The sequence below is a fragment of the Ambystoma mexicanum genome, chromosome 6p (assembly GCF_040938575.1).
Source record: "Ambystoma mexicanum isolate Mex_15411 chromosome 6p, UKY_AmexF1_1, whole genome shotgun sequence".
Lineage (NCBI taxonomy): Eukaryota > Metazoa > Chordata > Amphibia > Caudata > Ambystomatidae > Ambystoma > Ambystoma mexicanum.
In genome coordinates this window covers 1,483,086,307-1,483,104,084 of record NC_090935.1, presented here as the reverse complement: position 1 = coordinate 1,483,104,084, position 17,778 = coordinate 1,483,086,307, and the positions used below count along the sequence as shown (strand labels likewise).

The 17,778-nt window shown below is 45.4% G+C and overlaps 1 protein-coding gene across 1 annotated transcript in view; it reads right to left on the bottom strand.

Moving 5' to 3' along the window:
* The window catches only part of LOC138511072 (uncharacterized), a 1,092,277-nt gene that overhangs the window by 194,928 nt on the left and 879,571 nt on the right, over nt 1-17,778 (bottom strand). The gene's annotated exons all lie outside the window — the stretch shown is intronic.

Genomic DNA, 17,778 nt, shown 5'->3' with positions numbered 1-17,778 from the left:
TGTCCACGATCCAGCAGAATGTTCTCATTTCGGAAGGATGTCATCCCAACACCATTCAAAAATAAACATACCCCTTTGTTCACAAGGTGACTTCTTGCATCTTGTTGAGGGCAAAACACATTGGTGCACATTAGTGCCCTAGAAGTTATGTGTGAAAATATTATCTTTCCACATGGGCATTGTTCCATTAGTGCATTCAGCTTATGTTTCAATCCAATCTGCAAAGATATTGCACTGATGTAGCCCAAACAATGTCCTCCATAATGGGCCCCAATGTTAGTTGGACATTGGAAATGAGATATGCGTTTGCAATCTGCAAAGAAAGTCTCCCTGTTTTGGCCAGGCACACCATACTATGAAAACTCCACTGCCTCTAATCCAAAGTTAGCAGAAATGCCACACATTTCTGTATACCATTTCAGATTCACCATCTAAGAATCTCCCAGCACACAGCAAGCCTTCTCATCTCAACAACCACAGCCATCGTCCCTACACACAGCAATGAAAAGAACTGCTACCCTCTCTTGCTATAAACCACAAATAGAAGACCTCATTGTCTAATCCGCACAGTCCCCTTTCCATGCTAGGCATCCTTAAAAGACCCAGATGTGGCATGCCCTGTCCGCGGACTGCCGTGCAGTTCCAGGACCCCGTAAGGCAGAGCAGCCAATCTTCCCTGTCCACTTTAATCTTTCTAGCACTCCCTCATTGGCTACTTTCAAGCAGTCACACACCCATTCACCAATCACACCAAAAAACTCTACATCTAACTCCATCATCTCAGTTCAAAACTTCAGGTTTACTGTTGAACTTTCAGAGTACATGTCTCCTGTTACTCCCAAGCACTTGCATCAAAAACTACTATAAAAATCTCCAAGATTTCTATTTGCAGATTCAACCACATCTGCATCTATCAACACAAAGTACAGGTATGCTTATATTTTTAAAATTATATTTCTAACTCTGTTACAAATGTATATAAACAGGGTTACTGCCATTTACCCTGCATTAACCCACTCAATAATCATACTCTTGTTTGTCCCATCTCCTGACTTCAAGTAGCAGTTAATTACAATGCAGTGTGGTTGCAAAGCTTTCTTTTAATGAGCATTTTCATAACAGTTTAAAAATACATATTTGCAATTTCAGCAACACTGTCTGTTTCTTTTTTGTGAAAGAAAAGAAAACCATATTAAAAACCTTTCCACAGCATGTTTAAGTGACAGATCCTGTGTGAAAATTCAATATGTCAACAGTACAAGCATACTTGCCAATATGACCCATTATAATCTACCAAGTGTTATTTTTGTCTTTCATTCTGTCACTTTTAATAGCACTTGTCCCACTAACAAAGTTACACTAAAACTCTGACAATGCAAAGTCAAAATGAAAACTGCATGTATGTTACAAAAGCATGGCATGTACATTGAATGAAAAATGGCAAAATGCAATGCATTTACAAATATTTATTTCAGCACCATTTCAAGTGAAACAAATAAATGCATGTATACATTTACAACAGTACTGTGTCTAATTTTTAAAGAAATAAATGAAAGAAAATTGGAACGATCTCTGCAACATTTTGAAATAACACTCAGTGTGGAATTTTATTAACTTTCACGCACGTGCATACTTACTAACATTCCCCTTTCTAATCTGTATGTGCTTTTTGGCTCCTCGATTTTTGTCTGCATTCTGGACTTGCAATGTACCTTTTCTAATGCTGATAGTGCAACCACAACTCCCACAACTCCCACAATACAAACAAAAGAACCATCATTTAATAAGCAACTACACATTAGAATGCATCACATTAGCAAGTATGCATGTACTGAAACCATAAAAAACCTTCACATAAGTGCCACTTAAAAGTGTTCTACAAATATTTTCCATCGCCATTTTTTTAAAATAAAAAACGTTATATACAGTGCTGCTACAAATCCACAAAACATTTTTTTTGCTTTCATGCACAGCCTCTTTAAAAGCTCATCATTTCCCATGTTGCATTGTATAGAAATGTCACACTTTCTTGCTGCAGCCCCGTTAGGCATAGTTATCACGGGACCACCAGCCCCATTACCAACAGTGCCACTGCTCCCGTGTACCCATTCCTGTAGAGTCCAATTCAACTCCACAGGAATAGGGACTAACATTTTCCAGCACCTGACCTTCCAGGCCAACAGGACTTGTAATGTCCTGGTGTCACTGAGAAGCTATGTGCGGAAAAATGATTAGGAATCTCATGGCAACCCGTCTGTAGCACCGGCAGGGTTACCACCATACTCGTAATGAGGCCAAATATTATTAACTCTTCTTCCCAACAACTCCTCCTTCATTCATAAATAATGTCTTCTTGTACTAAAATTATTTCACCATTACCATACCTGCCCACACATTTTCTTCTTTTGCAATTGCAGTGAACAACAACCTCCTGGAACAGGAGTAGTATTCTTTCTGTTACTCGTACAGTATTGTTTAGCTGCATAGTACCCTACACGATTCCTTTCAAATCAACATTTATTTCACTCCTCAACATGTACACTCTTTGTATTCTCATCTCAGATAAGGTGATTTTCCATGATCACACAATATTGGTCATATGGGGAAGCTACAATTATATTCCAGATCCCCCATTTCATCCTACAACAGTTTAAGACAAAAATAAACTTGCAAAGCAAGTAAGCACAATGTCAACTTTCCTACACTCTCACTCCTGCCAAACATGCACTTCAATGTCTACACATTCTAAAGTAACTCCTGAGACCCCTCTGGAAATATGCTCAGTGTGTTGGAAGCAGTCTCTGGATTGTTTGGATTGTTTCACTGTGTTCGTGGTGCGGCTTGACATGCGTTACACACACGTTGTGAGGTTCTTTCCTCTGAGCTGGCGGATCGATGCAGAGTGGGTGAAGCAAGTCCCTGGTCCGCGGTGTCTTGGAGTCTCAAGTTTAAACCTCGGGAATCTCGAGACCTCGGAACAGAGACCTGAAACCTGAGACGTGGGAGCCTGGGAGGCTGAGGCCGTGCAGGTGCATTGCTGTGATGCCGACATCCGCTCTGGAGTCGGAGTGAGGTACACGGCTCCCAAAATCTTTGTCTCCAGCAGCAGTGACACAGAGGGGGGTAAGTTGGGAAAATCGAGCCAGTAGGGCTCACAGTGTTGTGTTCATTGTTCGCTGGCAGTTATTAAACCTACACTCTGTATTATTGATAAGCACCGGTAAAGTGAAACGCGCTGAGTCTTCCCTCGCACATAACTTTATTAAGTGTTTCAGGAAACTTTGAGACATCGTTGGACACTGCTGGAACAGCAAAGTATCGGGAGTGCATATAACTCAAGTTGTGTGTGTGGTTAAGGATCCATTGTAGCATATTGGGAAAGCACTTGAAAAGGTACCTTAAATTAGAAGTTCAGCAGACAGCAGAAATATTTCAGCTGGCAGCTTTTTAAAAAAACTCTTTGAAATTCGGAGTGGATTGCGGTTAGGCTCTACGAGACACACGTGTCTAACATTTATAACCTGAAAAGCGGTTTGCTGCATGATGACTTATGAGCGCCGGAATTCGATGAACCAGTGCTGCATGGAAGGTTGGATAATTGGCTAATGAAAAGTCAAACACAGTCCCAGGCTCAAGCCTCAAGTGAGCAAGTCGAAGCATGTAATAACAATCTAGTAATATCAGGCTCATTAGAACGCAAGCATGACCAAGAAAGCCTGAGTGAGGATATTAGCTCTCCGAAAGTTGTTCAGGACTTGAGAGCAGTTTTTGAAAATGAAAATGTCGGAGTTTGGTTCATGTGGATTGTTAGGAAATAAATGAAGGGGCTTATTCATCAGGTTTGGTGCCGTTGAGGTCTCGTGGCGTGGTAGCGCCTCCTAATAAATGAAATATTTGGATGTCATCTACAAGTTCCACCTCTCAACCCTTCTGTGGAATCTTTGAAAATGAGTTCTATTCTTGCCCCAGCCACGCAATCCCACCCAAAGGACATCAGAAAACAGCAAATGATGGGTCATAGGCTTGTTCATTCATCAGAAGCGCAGTGGGAGTTTGAAAGATGCAAATGATTCAACACTCTCAGCATTATTTTTTGTGCTAAATTCACTGGTGATTGTATTCAAATTATTAAAAGGAGAAGTCCAAGCACACTCTGGAATTCTATTGGAACTAACAAAAGTAGTTGGGGGTTGTGACACTTAAAGGTAAGAAAACAGGCCACAAGTTTAACTGACTTACATGGGAATCTCACGACTGTGAATTTACAGATTGCGACTTTAAATGGCAATGTACTGACCTTGTCTGATAAAGTACTGCAGCATAACAAAAAAGAGGATGTAATGGTGGTATCATGTGACGATGATAAGGCTGCTGGGGAGCTAAATGACACTCCCTTGTCAAAATCAGTCTTTGAAGAATTTGTCAGATTGGCACGAATCTCAAATGATCTGGTTACACCTGAAGTTGTTAAAGAGGTTATTCCGGCGGGACTCAAGCGCCAAAACAGAGCAACAGTAATGGAAAGAAAAAGAAAAATCAAACTAATGTTGGAGGATGTGTGACTCAACTATAGCAAGTACAAGCCAAAACAAAGTGCGGAAAATAAGAACACAATCTGTCTGCACTATTAATACACCATGTAAAGAAGAATGTGGAGATGTCCCAAGGCCTACAAGAACATTAAAAGATGCAGACCAGCAAACTATTAATATTCCAATACAAGATTTGCAGAGTGAGCAGCGCTCGGCCCCCAATAATTAATCTCTAAGTTCTACCCTCATTACGGAATGGACTACAGTAGTAGCAGTAACACCCAGTCTTGAAGACCAAACTGAAAAAGTCCAGACAGCAATTAAATGGGAACCAATATTCTATTGGGTGAAAAAGGCGACACCTGTACCCTCAAATATTTCAGTTCCACTAATAACACAAGGATCAGCACATTAATCAAGTACTAATGGTCAAAATACACAAATGCATTTTGAAAGAGGTCTTGACAGAAGAAGGAGTGCTACAGACATTACCGTTTCAAAGGAGGGACATGGAGTATGGGAAAATTCAAAAAGGTGCAGTAAAGCCCCGGGCTGGGCCTAACTCAGGAGCGCCAACTAGTCAACCCTTTGCCTTCCCCAGAGTATGGTTAAGACAATTAAAAAAGTGAAGGGGTATAAGGTGTTAAACTGTAGTGCCATGCTGCACAATCTGAAAGGAAATCCCAGATCCTTATCTATTTTCCACCCATGACATTGACTATGGTATGTTTAGACATGAAAAGTGCATACACATACCCGAAATTGATTTAAAAATCAGTTTGGGAGCCAATGCTATTGTGGAGGTAAATAATGAGCTCAAGAAGCTGGGCTATGAGGTGTCCTCTGTGAGTCTTAAGAACAATGATCAAGATGGCAATGGGGTGAATGTTGTGGTGGAGGATGGGAGATCATCAGGTCACAGAGAGGGAAATAAAACAAGGAGAACGTGTAATGTCAAAATGTCTCCTTTAAGCTTAAACAACTGTGAATTTCAAAGTGAGACAAAGACAAAGGTTTGGTCTCTATTGCCCGACATTCTATAAGACATTTCTGAGAATTTGGGGGTCACTGAAGAAACTCTTCAATGAAGAGAGGGAGTTCCGATTGATCAGTTGAAACACACAGGGCTCCAGTTCTTTCAAGAATAGATCTATGAGAGAGGAAATATTTGGTAAGCATGACTTAATTTTGTTTCAAAAGATCTGGCTGACTTGTAGCTTTAAGGAAGATGGGGTTTCCATGCTGAAGCAGTTAGCCATCCAGAACAAGGGAGGGTGCCCTGCTGGTGGCCTTCTATAGCTAATTGGAATTCTATTGTTTCTGATCTCAAACCTATTGCATCAGATGACCAAGGCATCTTGGCAGCCAAAATGGTTATGGAGGTAGTGTACTCTCCAAAATAATAGTCGTGATCAACATCTACTGGAATCCCACATGTTGTAACTTATCATTATTTATGCAGTTCCTTTCCTCACTGCTGCTGAAAGTATTGTTTTTATATAGCCCTGTGGGCTTGGTGTTAGCAGGGCCCTAAATTCCCAATGTATTTCCACAAGCAGGTGTGAGGGTAAAAATAGACAGCCCTCTGAAAATGGCAAGACATGGTCCACCTTTTTCACGGAATGGAATTTGGTGATGGCAAAGGGGAATGTAGAGGGGGATGTACCCCCAGCCATAACCTGGTGGAGTGGATCTTCAGTTTCAACTATTGATTTATCTATTCCTCTCACAGGATATGTTTGCCAAATGTAATAGCTTTCGGGTGCAGGAATTAGGAAGCAGTGATAATAATATGCTCACTGGAACCTTTTGGTATAAGACTCCAGATGGCGAAAAAGGTCCTTTTTGTGAATGGATAATGAATAATGGAAGGAATAGAATCGTAAAAATTCAAAAAGGGTGGGATCACCTTAAATAATAATTCACAGAGTACTCATTGTTAACCGAGTTAGAACTGTAAACTTCATGTGATCCATCATATTTCCTGGAATTTATGTGGGATGTTGATCCCCCAGGAACATTCAGATTGAATACGAGGTCTTCCCACAAACATTCCTTTGGTCATGCAACACAGATCTGTAAAGGGGAACTGAGGATATCAATCCACGTTCTCAAACATAAGTCCACTTCATACTCAGTCTACCGGCAAGAAATTAAGAGACTGCGTAACGACTATAAAAACTGGTCTAGTCTAACAGGTATTTGCATCAACACAAGGATGGAGAGAGTTTGTTAGGAACTCCGGTAAATAACAACTCTCAACATTTTTGGTCTCTTGTTAAAAGTTGTATTTAGCAGATCTGGCAGATGTCTTAAACCAGAATGCAGTAGGAAGCACAAATATTCGTTCACAGATCATTAATTTGATAGCCTATGCAGATTATATAGTCCGGTTAGACTATACTCCGATAGGTCTCCAATGTCTTCTGGGAGCTTTGCAGAAATATGCAATATTAAACGATCTACAAATGAATCCTGCAAAGTCGTATATTGTAAGCTTCAAGAAATCACTGAAGCGTATTCCAAAGTTTAAGTGGACCTTAATAGATTAAGAGGTCCTGGTAGTGAAAGAAGTAATGTTTTTGGGCTTCAAATTGAGGCCCTATCCCACGATAGCTTCAACGGAATTGAAATAGAAGACAAGCTCGACCAACCCGGCCTTGAGGTCGAGCCCGTCCTCTATAGAGCCCTCCCCCGCTGACCTGCACAGCTGGTGATGGATTATGGCAGGATTGAGGCGCTGCAGCAATGGGGAGCTTTCTCTTGCTGGAACTTCCTAGCTGCTGTGCCTGATCCACACAGCCCACAGGCTTGAAAAAACACAAACTCTTCAGATCAGAGGGGGCAGGATCCACTTGGGTGGGCAAAACAGCTGGAACTTTGGTCCCATACAAGCACCACAGGGGGGACCACTTGCAAGATTTGAGCCCCTGTGTAGAAGGGGGGGGCCCACAGGGGGGTAAAGATGGCAGCCCATGCCTGCAGCTTGTAGGGTGTTGAAGCCCGAAACCTGCAAGCTCTCATGCTCACTGGGGCTCCCATCTACAATGTTACAGTGATAAGCTGGGGGAGAATCAACTGCAGTGGCAGCCAGACTTGGGTCGCGAAGTCAAGAGAGAGGCTTTCCTAGGCCCTACTGCTTAGCCTGCTCGCAACAGTGTGTAGCTGGCCCTTCATCAGACTTCAGGGGCTGTAGAGGCTGCCCTGCTTGAGGAGGCGGGTATCCAGGCTCCCACCACCTACACTAGTCTCTATGGTGCCTCCCTTGCATGGTGGGCATATATGAACTCAATAATTGAGCTGCAGTACGCTGCCTGGTGCCCTCATTCTACTCCTGGCTCGCACGGTTCCACACAGTAGTGGATCTGTGGTGTCTTGGCATTTTATCACTGTGCAACTGATGCCGGCGCTGAGTGGGTGTCACTGGAGCTGGCAGTTATCCATGGCAAAGAGGATTAAGCAGCATTCTAGTTTGCCTTTATCCACAAAAGACCTGCAGTGCATTAAATAACTGGCTGCAGCTCCTGGTTTTGTTGGCTTCTATAGGTGAGCTGGGGGGGGGGGGGGGGCAGAAAGAAGCAAACTTGCTTACCTGCAATGTAGAGCGGCCATATCAACATAACCACAAGAACTGCCTTCTGACTGGTGAGTTAAGGAGTTTCCTCATATTTCTGGAGAAGTGCCCATCCCTCCGGAGCTGCCTTCTTTTCCTCCCTGCTGCTAGAGCAGCACATTTTTCAGTTCGGTGTCCTGTGTGTCGTTGTGCACCTGATTTGTCAGCACCTGTCTTGCTGCCAGGCCACCTGTTGAGTTACTCATGCACTGTGCACTTTTTCTGTCTCTCCCCCACTCCCTCCTCCTCCTATCTCTCTGCCCCTGCCCTCCATTGTGCTCTCCATCTCCCCTATTTACTAAAACTGCTACTCTATCATGGATCCTACCACTCTTTCGAAGCCTGGAAGGAAACCTCTCAAGAAAGATCTCCTAGACCCAAGCCAGGCCTGCCCATTGCTGACACCTATGTCAACGCTTCTTCAAGGCAGACTTTCCATGACACCCTCTTTGTCACTCCCTTCATCGGACCGTTCTCTTCTTCGCCCATTAATGGTGGAACCAGTTGGGAAGAACTCTTGGCACACTTCCCATCCTCTAGGTCTATCATTGATGTCTATCAGAATGGCACTGTCATGGCCCAGGGCTCTGAGCCAACCTCCTCCTCCTTGATAGTGGTCTTCCTTCTCTAATCAACTTCCTTCCTTCTCCTGCCATTCATCTTTCTGCCACCCCCTGTCCCCTTCACCAACGCCGACGGGTGTACTACATCCCTGTACCCCTCCTCGGAAAAACTTCAAAGGTGGCAACCAGCTTCACTTAGCTATTCTCAATGCGTGTCCTGCCATTAAACACTCATCTGACATCTGGCTCCTTCTTGAAGATTTTGACCTTGATGTTCTCACTCTCACTGAGACGTGGTTCAAAGCCAGCTCTGTCACTGCTTTTGACACTCTTCTTCATAAGGGCTACTAGATTATCTCCAAGCACAGTCCCAACTGGGCTGGAGGTGGAGTGGCCCTGATCTTCCCTGAATGGGTCCCTGTTATTATCATACCCACTCAATCCTATTCTTCCTTTAAATGCCTCACCTGCAGGCTTGGTGTCTCTCCTACCCTCTTGCTTACTCTCGCTACAATCTACAGGCCTCCTGGCCCGGTCTCCCTCTTCCTTTCTGAATGGGCTGACCTCACCTTGTCTCTCCTGACCTCTACCTCCAAGCTTCTTCTCCTCTGAGACTTCAACATTCATATTGACTCTTCTGATGCAGCCACTGTACTCTTCCACGACCCCTGTGTGTCTTTCCCTCACCATTCTTCCCTCTGGTCCGACCAACTCAGCCGGTCACACCTCGGATGTGCTCATTTCAGCAGACATCCCTATCTCCAACCCTCTCACTACACCTCTCTCCTGGTCTGGGCTCCCTGGCTCAAGCTCTGCCACACTGCCAGTCTTCTTCTCTGTCCTTCGACAGATGAAGCGAGTGTCAGTCACTGCTTTTGCCACCACTTTCATCACCCCTCCCAACCCTGCTATTGACTCTCCCACCAACACAGCCCACCCTAGCCTTCACCCCTCCATCTCCAACACCCTTGACATCCTTTCCCCTGTCCTGAGGATCTGCATGAAGCCTGCCACCAAGCGCAACAGCTGGTATTCTGACCTACAACCAACTAAGAGTGGCCGAAGGGGAGCACACCAACAAACAGACCCCTCAACGAGGTATTCAACCTTAAATTCGCAGATAAAAAGTGCTTGTGGTGTAAACAATTTATTTGCAGTAGGGGAGAGATATACCTTAAATGCCTGTACTTTAACATTACGAATACAGACGCATGAAGCATCTTAAACAATACATATTTTAATAGTTCAATTACACATTAAAAACGAACGACAAGGCAATGATTACCCTGCCATCTAACCTACAAAATACAATGGGTTAAGTAAACCAAAGAGTGAAACTAGACAAAAACACAACATAGATAAAAAGAGAATTTGATTTTGCCCAAAACAGATCTATAGTATTGTGTGGTTCCGTGTTAATCATACCTCATTCATAAGCACTGCTTAACTTTCACACCATTTGTACTGTTGCAACCATGCCAAGATACATCCTCAGCGTCATAAAACACATCTACATTAAAAACACACACATGTTAATTTGGCCCAACATATTTCTTTCCCTTATGTTAAGTGTAGGAAATTTGTCAGGGGCTTGTGATTCCGACCTAGACTCTCTAAAACACAAGTGCAGAGTTGCTGAATGGGAAAGGCAGGCTTCAAGCACATCCACTGACAAACTGGCCTGTTGCCTCCTCTAAAGGCAATAGCGTCTCTCCATCTGCTCCAAGAAGAGGACCCATATTCATGTTCGCCTCTCGGGGTCCACCAACGATACAGCTGAACTGTTAAAAATATGTAAGGAACTTGGCAATCTTACCGCAGTTTCCACTTCTCTTCTTCCATCACAGGCCCTCTGTACTGCACTGGCCTCCCATTTCATAACCAAAACCCAACAGATTGTGGATTTGGCACTGCATTGGTTGACCTCCTACCTATCTAATCAACATTCCCAGGTGCAGCTGCACTCTCTACCTGCGGTTCTCCTCATGGCTCTATCCTATCCCATGACTTTTCAACATCTGCCTTGCTCCTCTGGCCCACTTGATCTCCTCCTCTCCACATTTCCAGTGTTATGCTGATGACACACAGCTTTCGTTCAAGCTTCCCTCCACTACCTTCTCTTGTTCCTCTCTCATGCCTGACTGTCTGACTGCTATTCAGGCATGGTGGGGGCTGGGCTATGAGGTGTCCTCTGTGAGTCTTAAGAACAATGATCAAGATGGCAATGGGGTGAATGTTGTGGTGGAGGATGGGAGATCATCAGGTCACAGAGAGGGAAATAAAACAAGGAGAACGTGTAATGTCAAAATGTCTCCTTTAAGCTTAAACAACTGTGAATTTCAAAGTGAGACAAAGACAAAGGTTTGGTCTCTATTGCCCGACATTCTATAAGACATTTCTGAGAATTTGGGGGTCACTGAAGAAACTCTTCAATGAAGAGAGGGAGTTCCGATTGATCAGTTGAAACACACAGGGCTCCAGTTCTTTCAAGAATAGATCTATGAGAGAGGAAATATTTGGTAAGCATGACTTAATTTTGTTTCAAAAGATCTGGCTGACTTGTAGCTTTAAGGAAGATGGGGTTTCCATGCTGAAGCAGTTAGCCATCCAGAACAAGGGAGGGTGCCCTGCTGGTGGCCTTCTATAGCTAATTGGAATTCTATTGTTTCTGATCTCAAACCTATTGCATCAGATGACCAAGGCATCTTGGCAGCCAAAATGGTTATGGAGGTAGTGTACTCTCCAAAATAATAGTCGTGATCAACATCTACTGGAATCCCACATGTTGTAACTTATCATTATTTATGCAGTTCCTTTCCTCACTGCTGCTGAAAGTATTGTTTTTATATAGCCCTGTGGGCTTGGTGTTAGCAGGGCCCTAAATTCCCAATGTATTTCCACAAGCAGGTGTGAGGGTAAAAATAGACAGCCCTCTGAAAATGGCAAGACATGGTCCACCTTTTTCACGGAATGGAATTTGGTGATGGCAAAGGGGAATGTAGAGGGGGATGTACCCCCAGCCATAACCTGGTGGAGTGGATCTTCAGTTTCAACTATTGATTTATCTATTCCTCTCACAGGATATGTTTGCCAAATGTAATAGCTTTCGGGTGCAGGAATTAGGAAGCAGTGATAATAATATGCTCACTGGAACCTTTTGGTATAAGACTCCAGATGGCGAAAAAGGTCCTTTTTGTGAATGGATAATGAATAATGGAAGGAATAGAATCGTAAAAATTCAAAAAGGGTGGGATCACCTTAAATAATAATTCACAGAGTACTCATTGTTAACCGAGTTAGAACTGTAAACTTCATGTGATCCCTCATATTTCCTGGAATTTATGTGGGATGTTGATCCCCCAGGAACATACAGATTGAATACGAGGTCTTCCCACAAACATTCCTTTGGTCATGCAACACAGATCTGTAAAGGGGAACTGAGGATATCAATCCACGTTCTCAAACATAAGTCCACTTCATACTCAGTCTACCGGCAAGAAATTAAGAGACTGCGTAACGACTATAAAAACTGGTCTAGTCTAACAGGTATTTGCATCAACACAAGGATGGAGAGAGTTTGTTAGGAACTCCGGTAAATAACAACTCTGAACATTTTTGGTCTCTTGTTAAAAGTTGTATTTAGCAGATCTGGCAGATGTCTTAAACCAGAATGCAGTAGGAAGCACAAATATTCGTTCACAGATCATTAATTTGATAGCCTATGCAGATTATATAGTCCGGTTAGACTATACTCCGATAGGTCTCCAATGTCTTCTGGGAGCTTTGCAGAAATATGCAATATTAAACGATCTACAAATGAATCCTGCAAAGTCGTATATTGTAAGCTTCAAGAAATCACTGAAGCGTATTCCAAAGTTTAAGTGGACCTTAATAGATTAAGAGGTCCTGGTAGTGAAAGAAGTAATGTTTTTGGGCTTCAAATTGAGGCCCTATCCCACGATAGCTTCAACGGAATTGAAATAGAAGACAAGCTCGACCAACCCGGCCTTGAGGTCGAGCCCGTCCTCTATAGAGCCCTCCCCCGCTGACCTGCACAGCTGGTGATGGATTATGGCAGGATTGAGGCGCTGCAGCAATGGGGAGCTTTCTCTTGCTGGAACTTCCTAGCTGCTGTGCCTGATCCACACAGCCCACAGGCTTGAAAAAACACAAACTCTTCAGATCAGAGGGGGCAGGATCCACTTGGGTGGGCAAAACAGCTGGAACTTTGGTCCCATACAAGCACCACAGGGGGGACCACTTGCAAGATTTGAGCCCCTGTGTAGAAGGGGGGGGGCCCACAGGGGGGTAGAGATGGCAGCCCATGCCTGCGGCTTGTAGGGTGGTGAAGCCTGAAACCTGCAAGCTCTCATGCTCACTGGGGCTCCCATCTACAATGTTACAGTGATAAGCTGGGGGAGAATCAACTGCAGTGGCAGCCAGACTTGGGTCGCGAAGTCAAGAGAGAGGCTTTCCTAGGCCCTACTGCTTAGCCTGCTCGCAACAGTGTGTAGCTGGCCCTTCATCAGACTTCAGGGGCTGTAGAGGCTGCCCTGCTTGAGGAGGCGGGTATCCAGGCTCCCACCACCTACACTAGTCTCTATGGTGCCTCCCTTGCATGGTGGGCATATATGAACTCAATAATTGAGCTGCAGTACGCTGCCTGGTGCCCTCATTCTACTCCTGGCTCGCACGGTTCCACACAGTAGTGGATCTGTGGTGTCTTGGCATTTTATCACTGTGCAACTGATGCCGGCGCTGAGTCGGTGTCACTGGAGCTGGCAGTTATCCATGGCAAAGAGGATTAAGCAGCATTCTAGTTTGCCTTTAACCACAAAAGACCTGCAGTGCATTAAATAACTGGCTGCAGCTCCTGGTTTTGTTGGCTTCTATAGGTGAGCTGGAGGGGGGGGGCAGAAAGAAGCAAACTTGCTTACCTGCAATGTAGAGCTGCCATATCAATATAACCACAAGAACTGCCTTCTGACTGGTGAGTTAAGGAGTTTCCTCATATTTCTGGAGAAGTGCCCATCCCTCCGGAGCTGCCTTCTTTTCCTCCCTGCTGCTAGAGCAGCACATTTTTCAGTTCGGTGTCCTGTGTGTCGTTGTGCACCTGATTTGTCAGCGCCTGTCTTGCTAATAGGCCACCTGTTGAGTTACTCATGCACTGTGCACTTTTTCTGTCTCTCCCCCACTCCCTCCTCCTCCTATCTCTCTGCCCCTGCCCTCCATTGTGCTCTCCATCTCCCCTATTTACTAAAACTGCTACTCTATCATGGATCCTACCACTCTTTCGAAGCCTGGAAGGAAACCTCTCAAGAAAGATCTCCTAGACCCAACCCAGGCCTGCCCATTGCTGACACCTATGTCAACGCTTCTTCAAGGCAGACTTTCACTGACATCCTCTTTGTCACTCCCTCATCGGACCTTTCTCTTCTTCGCCCATTAATGGTGGAACCAATTGGGAAGAACTCTTGGCACACTTCCCATCCTCTAGGTCTATCATTGATGTCTATCAGAATGGCACTGTCATGGCCCAGGGCTCTGAGCCAACCTCCTCCTCCTTGATAGTGGTCTTCCTTCTCTAATCAACTTCCTTCCTTCTCCTGCCATTCATCTTTCTGCCACCCCCTGTCCTCTTCACCAACGCCGACGGGTGTACCACATCCCTGTACCCCTCCTCGGAAAAACTTCAAAGGTGGCAACCAGCTTCACTTAGCTATTCTCAATGCGTGTCCTGCCATTAAACACTCATCTGACATCTGGCTCCTTCTTGAAGATTTTGACCTTGATGTTCTCACTCTCACTGAGACGTGGTTCAAAGCCAGCTCTGTCACTGCTTTTGACACTCTTCTTCATAAGGGCTACTAGATTATCTCCAAGCACAGTCCCAACTGGGCTGGAGGTGGAGTGGCCCTGATCTTCCCTGAATGGGTCCCTGTTATTATCATACCCACTCAATCCTATTCTTCCTTTAAATGCCTCACCTGCAGGCTTGGTGTCTCTCCTACCCTCTTGCTTACTCTCGCTACAATCTACAGGCCTCCTGGCCCGGTCTCCCTCTTCCTTTCTGAATGGGCTGACCTCACCTTGTCTCTCCTGACCTCTACCTCCAAGCTTCTTCTCCTCTGAGACTTCAACATTCATATTGACTCTTCTGATGCAGCCACTGTACTCTTCCACGACCCCTGTGTGTCTTTCCCTCACCATTCTTCCCTCTGGTCCGACCAACTCAGCCGGTCACACCTCGGATGTGCTCATTTCAGCAGACATCCCTATCTCCAACCCTCTCACTACACCTCTCTCCTGGTCTGGGCTCCCTGGCTCAAGCTCTGCCACACTGCCAGTCTTCTTCTCTGTCCTTCGACAGATGAAGCGAGTGTCAGTCGCTGCTTTTGCCACCACTTTCATCACCCCTCCCAACCCTGCTATTGACTCTCCCACCAACACAGCCCTCCCTAGCCTTCACCTCTCCATCTCCAACACCCTTGACATCCTTTCCCCTGTCCTGAGGATCCGCATGAAGCCTGCCACCAAGCGCAACAGCTGGTATGATTCTGACCTACAACCAACTAAGAGTGGCCGAAGGGGAGCACACCAACAAACAGACCCCTCAACGAGGTATTCAACCTTAAATTCGCAGACAAAAAGTGCTTGTGGTGTAAACAATTTATTTGCAGTAGGGGAGAGATATACCTTAAATGCCTGTACTTTAACATTAAGAATACAGACGCATGAAGCATCTTAAACAATACATATTTTAATAGTTCAATTACACATTAAAAACGAACGACAAGGCAATGATTACCCTGCCATCTAACCTACAAAATACACTGGGTTAAGTAAACCAAAGAGTGAAACTAGACAAAAACACAACATAGATAAAAAGAGAATTTGATTTTGCCCAAAACAGATGTCTAGTACTGTGTGGTTCCGTGTTAATCATACCTCATTCATAAGCACTGCTTAACTTTCACACCATTCGTACTGTTGCAACCATGCCAAGATACATCCTCAGCTTCATAAAACACATCTACATTAAAAACACACACATGTTAATTTGACCCAACATGTTTCTTTCCCTTATGTTAAGTGTAGGAAATTTGTCAGGGGCTTGTGATTCCGACCTAGACTCTCTAAAACACAAGTGCAGAGTTGCTGAATGGGAAAGACAGGCTTCAAGCACATCCACTGACAAACTGGCTTGTTGCCTCCTCTAAAGTCAATAGCGTCTCTCCATCTGCTCCAAGAGGAGGACCCATATTCATGTTCGCCTCTCGGGGTCCACCAACCATACAGCTGAACTGTTAAAAATATGTAAGGAACTCGCCAATCTTACCGCAGTTTCCACTTCTCTTCTTCCATCACAGGCCCTCTGTACTGCACTGGCCTCCCATTTCATAACCAAAACCCAACAGATTGTGGATCTGACACTGCATTGGTTGACCTCCTACCTATCTAATCAACATTCCCAGGTGCAGCTGCACTCTCTACCTGCGGTTCTTCTCATGGCTCTATCCTATCCCATGACTTTTCAACATCTACCTTGCTCCTCTGGCCCACTTGATCTCCTCCTCTCCGCATTTACAGTGTTATGCTGATGACACACAGCTTTCGTTCAAGCTTCCCTCCACTACCTTCTCTTGTTCCTCTCTCATGCCTGACTGTCTGACTGCTATTCAGGCATGGTGAACGGTTCATGATCTCTGTCTTAATGCCAGTAAAACTGAGATCTTTCTCATTGGGACACCTGCTCCCTGTTTCCTACCCACTCTCTGACAGCCCTCCTTGGGCCGCCTCCCCTCACCATTTTATGAGGCCAAAAACCTTGGTGTCATCTTTGACTCCTCTCTCTCCTTCTTCCCTCATATCACGGACCTTGCCAAGAAGGCCCACTTTTAGTATCACCTCTCAGAGGCATTCCCCCATTCCTAACCTTCCCCCAGAAACTCAATGGGCCTCATCACAAGTCTGGCGGTAAACTGGTGCAATTACCACCGGACGCTAATAGCATTACTGCCTCATCACAACCTGGCTTAAACGCGCCCCAGACTCCGGTGGAAACGCTATTCGTGTTGGTGGAAATTGCATCACTGCCGGAATGGGAAGCATTGCAGCGGCCATTTTGAAAAACACAATACATTAAATATCTCCACTTCCTGTCGCCATCCGGTCCTGGAATGCAGTAAAAAAGTCCCAGGAGAGGACAAGAGGCAAGTGGGCTGAACATCACTTGCGAAAACCTAAATTTAGCGAGGGAGAGCTGGTGGTCCTCACAAATGAGGTAATTACCCACTGTGATGAACCCTATGGAATCGCCAACGGAAGACCAGTGGGCAGCACCGGACCGCCCTCTGGAACTCCATCTCCCAGAAAGTGACAGCAATCTCAAGTGTACCGAATGATGAAGAGGACTGCCGCAAGCGGTGGAACGACCTGAGGGTTAGAGTGTGGCGACTGCTGTCCCAACACCTTCGGGAGTCCCTGGTGAAAGGAGGAGGCACTGTAGAGCTTCTGGTCCTTCCCGCCTAGGAGGAGAAATAGAGTACATGTTGGACCTCCAAACAGGGCAGAGTGACGGGTTGGCACATCCGCCACCCTCCACAGCAGCCATGGGGCAGGGCACCAAGGGCACCATTGAGCGTCACAGCAGCGGCAAGGGCAGTCAAGTGAACCAAACAAATGCCATGCGCACCACACCCCTACTGGCGCACCCTATGCCAGCAGGATTGAGGTGCGCGAGTGACCCCAACACCATTCAGCAGTCACACCAGCATGTTGTGGGCCAGTAGGCCTGCCCCATGATGCATGACAGACAAGACACAGGGAAGTACACGTCCCACACACGGACATGTGCCCAGCCTGCCAATGACTGTGCACCCAAAGTACAGCCTTGCTGGCTGCACAGCAGTGCCGCCCAATAGAGCCATCACAGTGCCATGGCACAAGCCACCCCACCCCCCACCATGTGAGTGACACCCGGGGGGGATGTGGGGCCATGAAGGACCACAAGCATGCATGTCAGACCTGAATTGCCCCAGCATGGACACCCTGCCCTACCCAAACACAG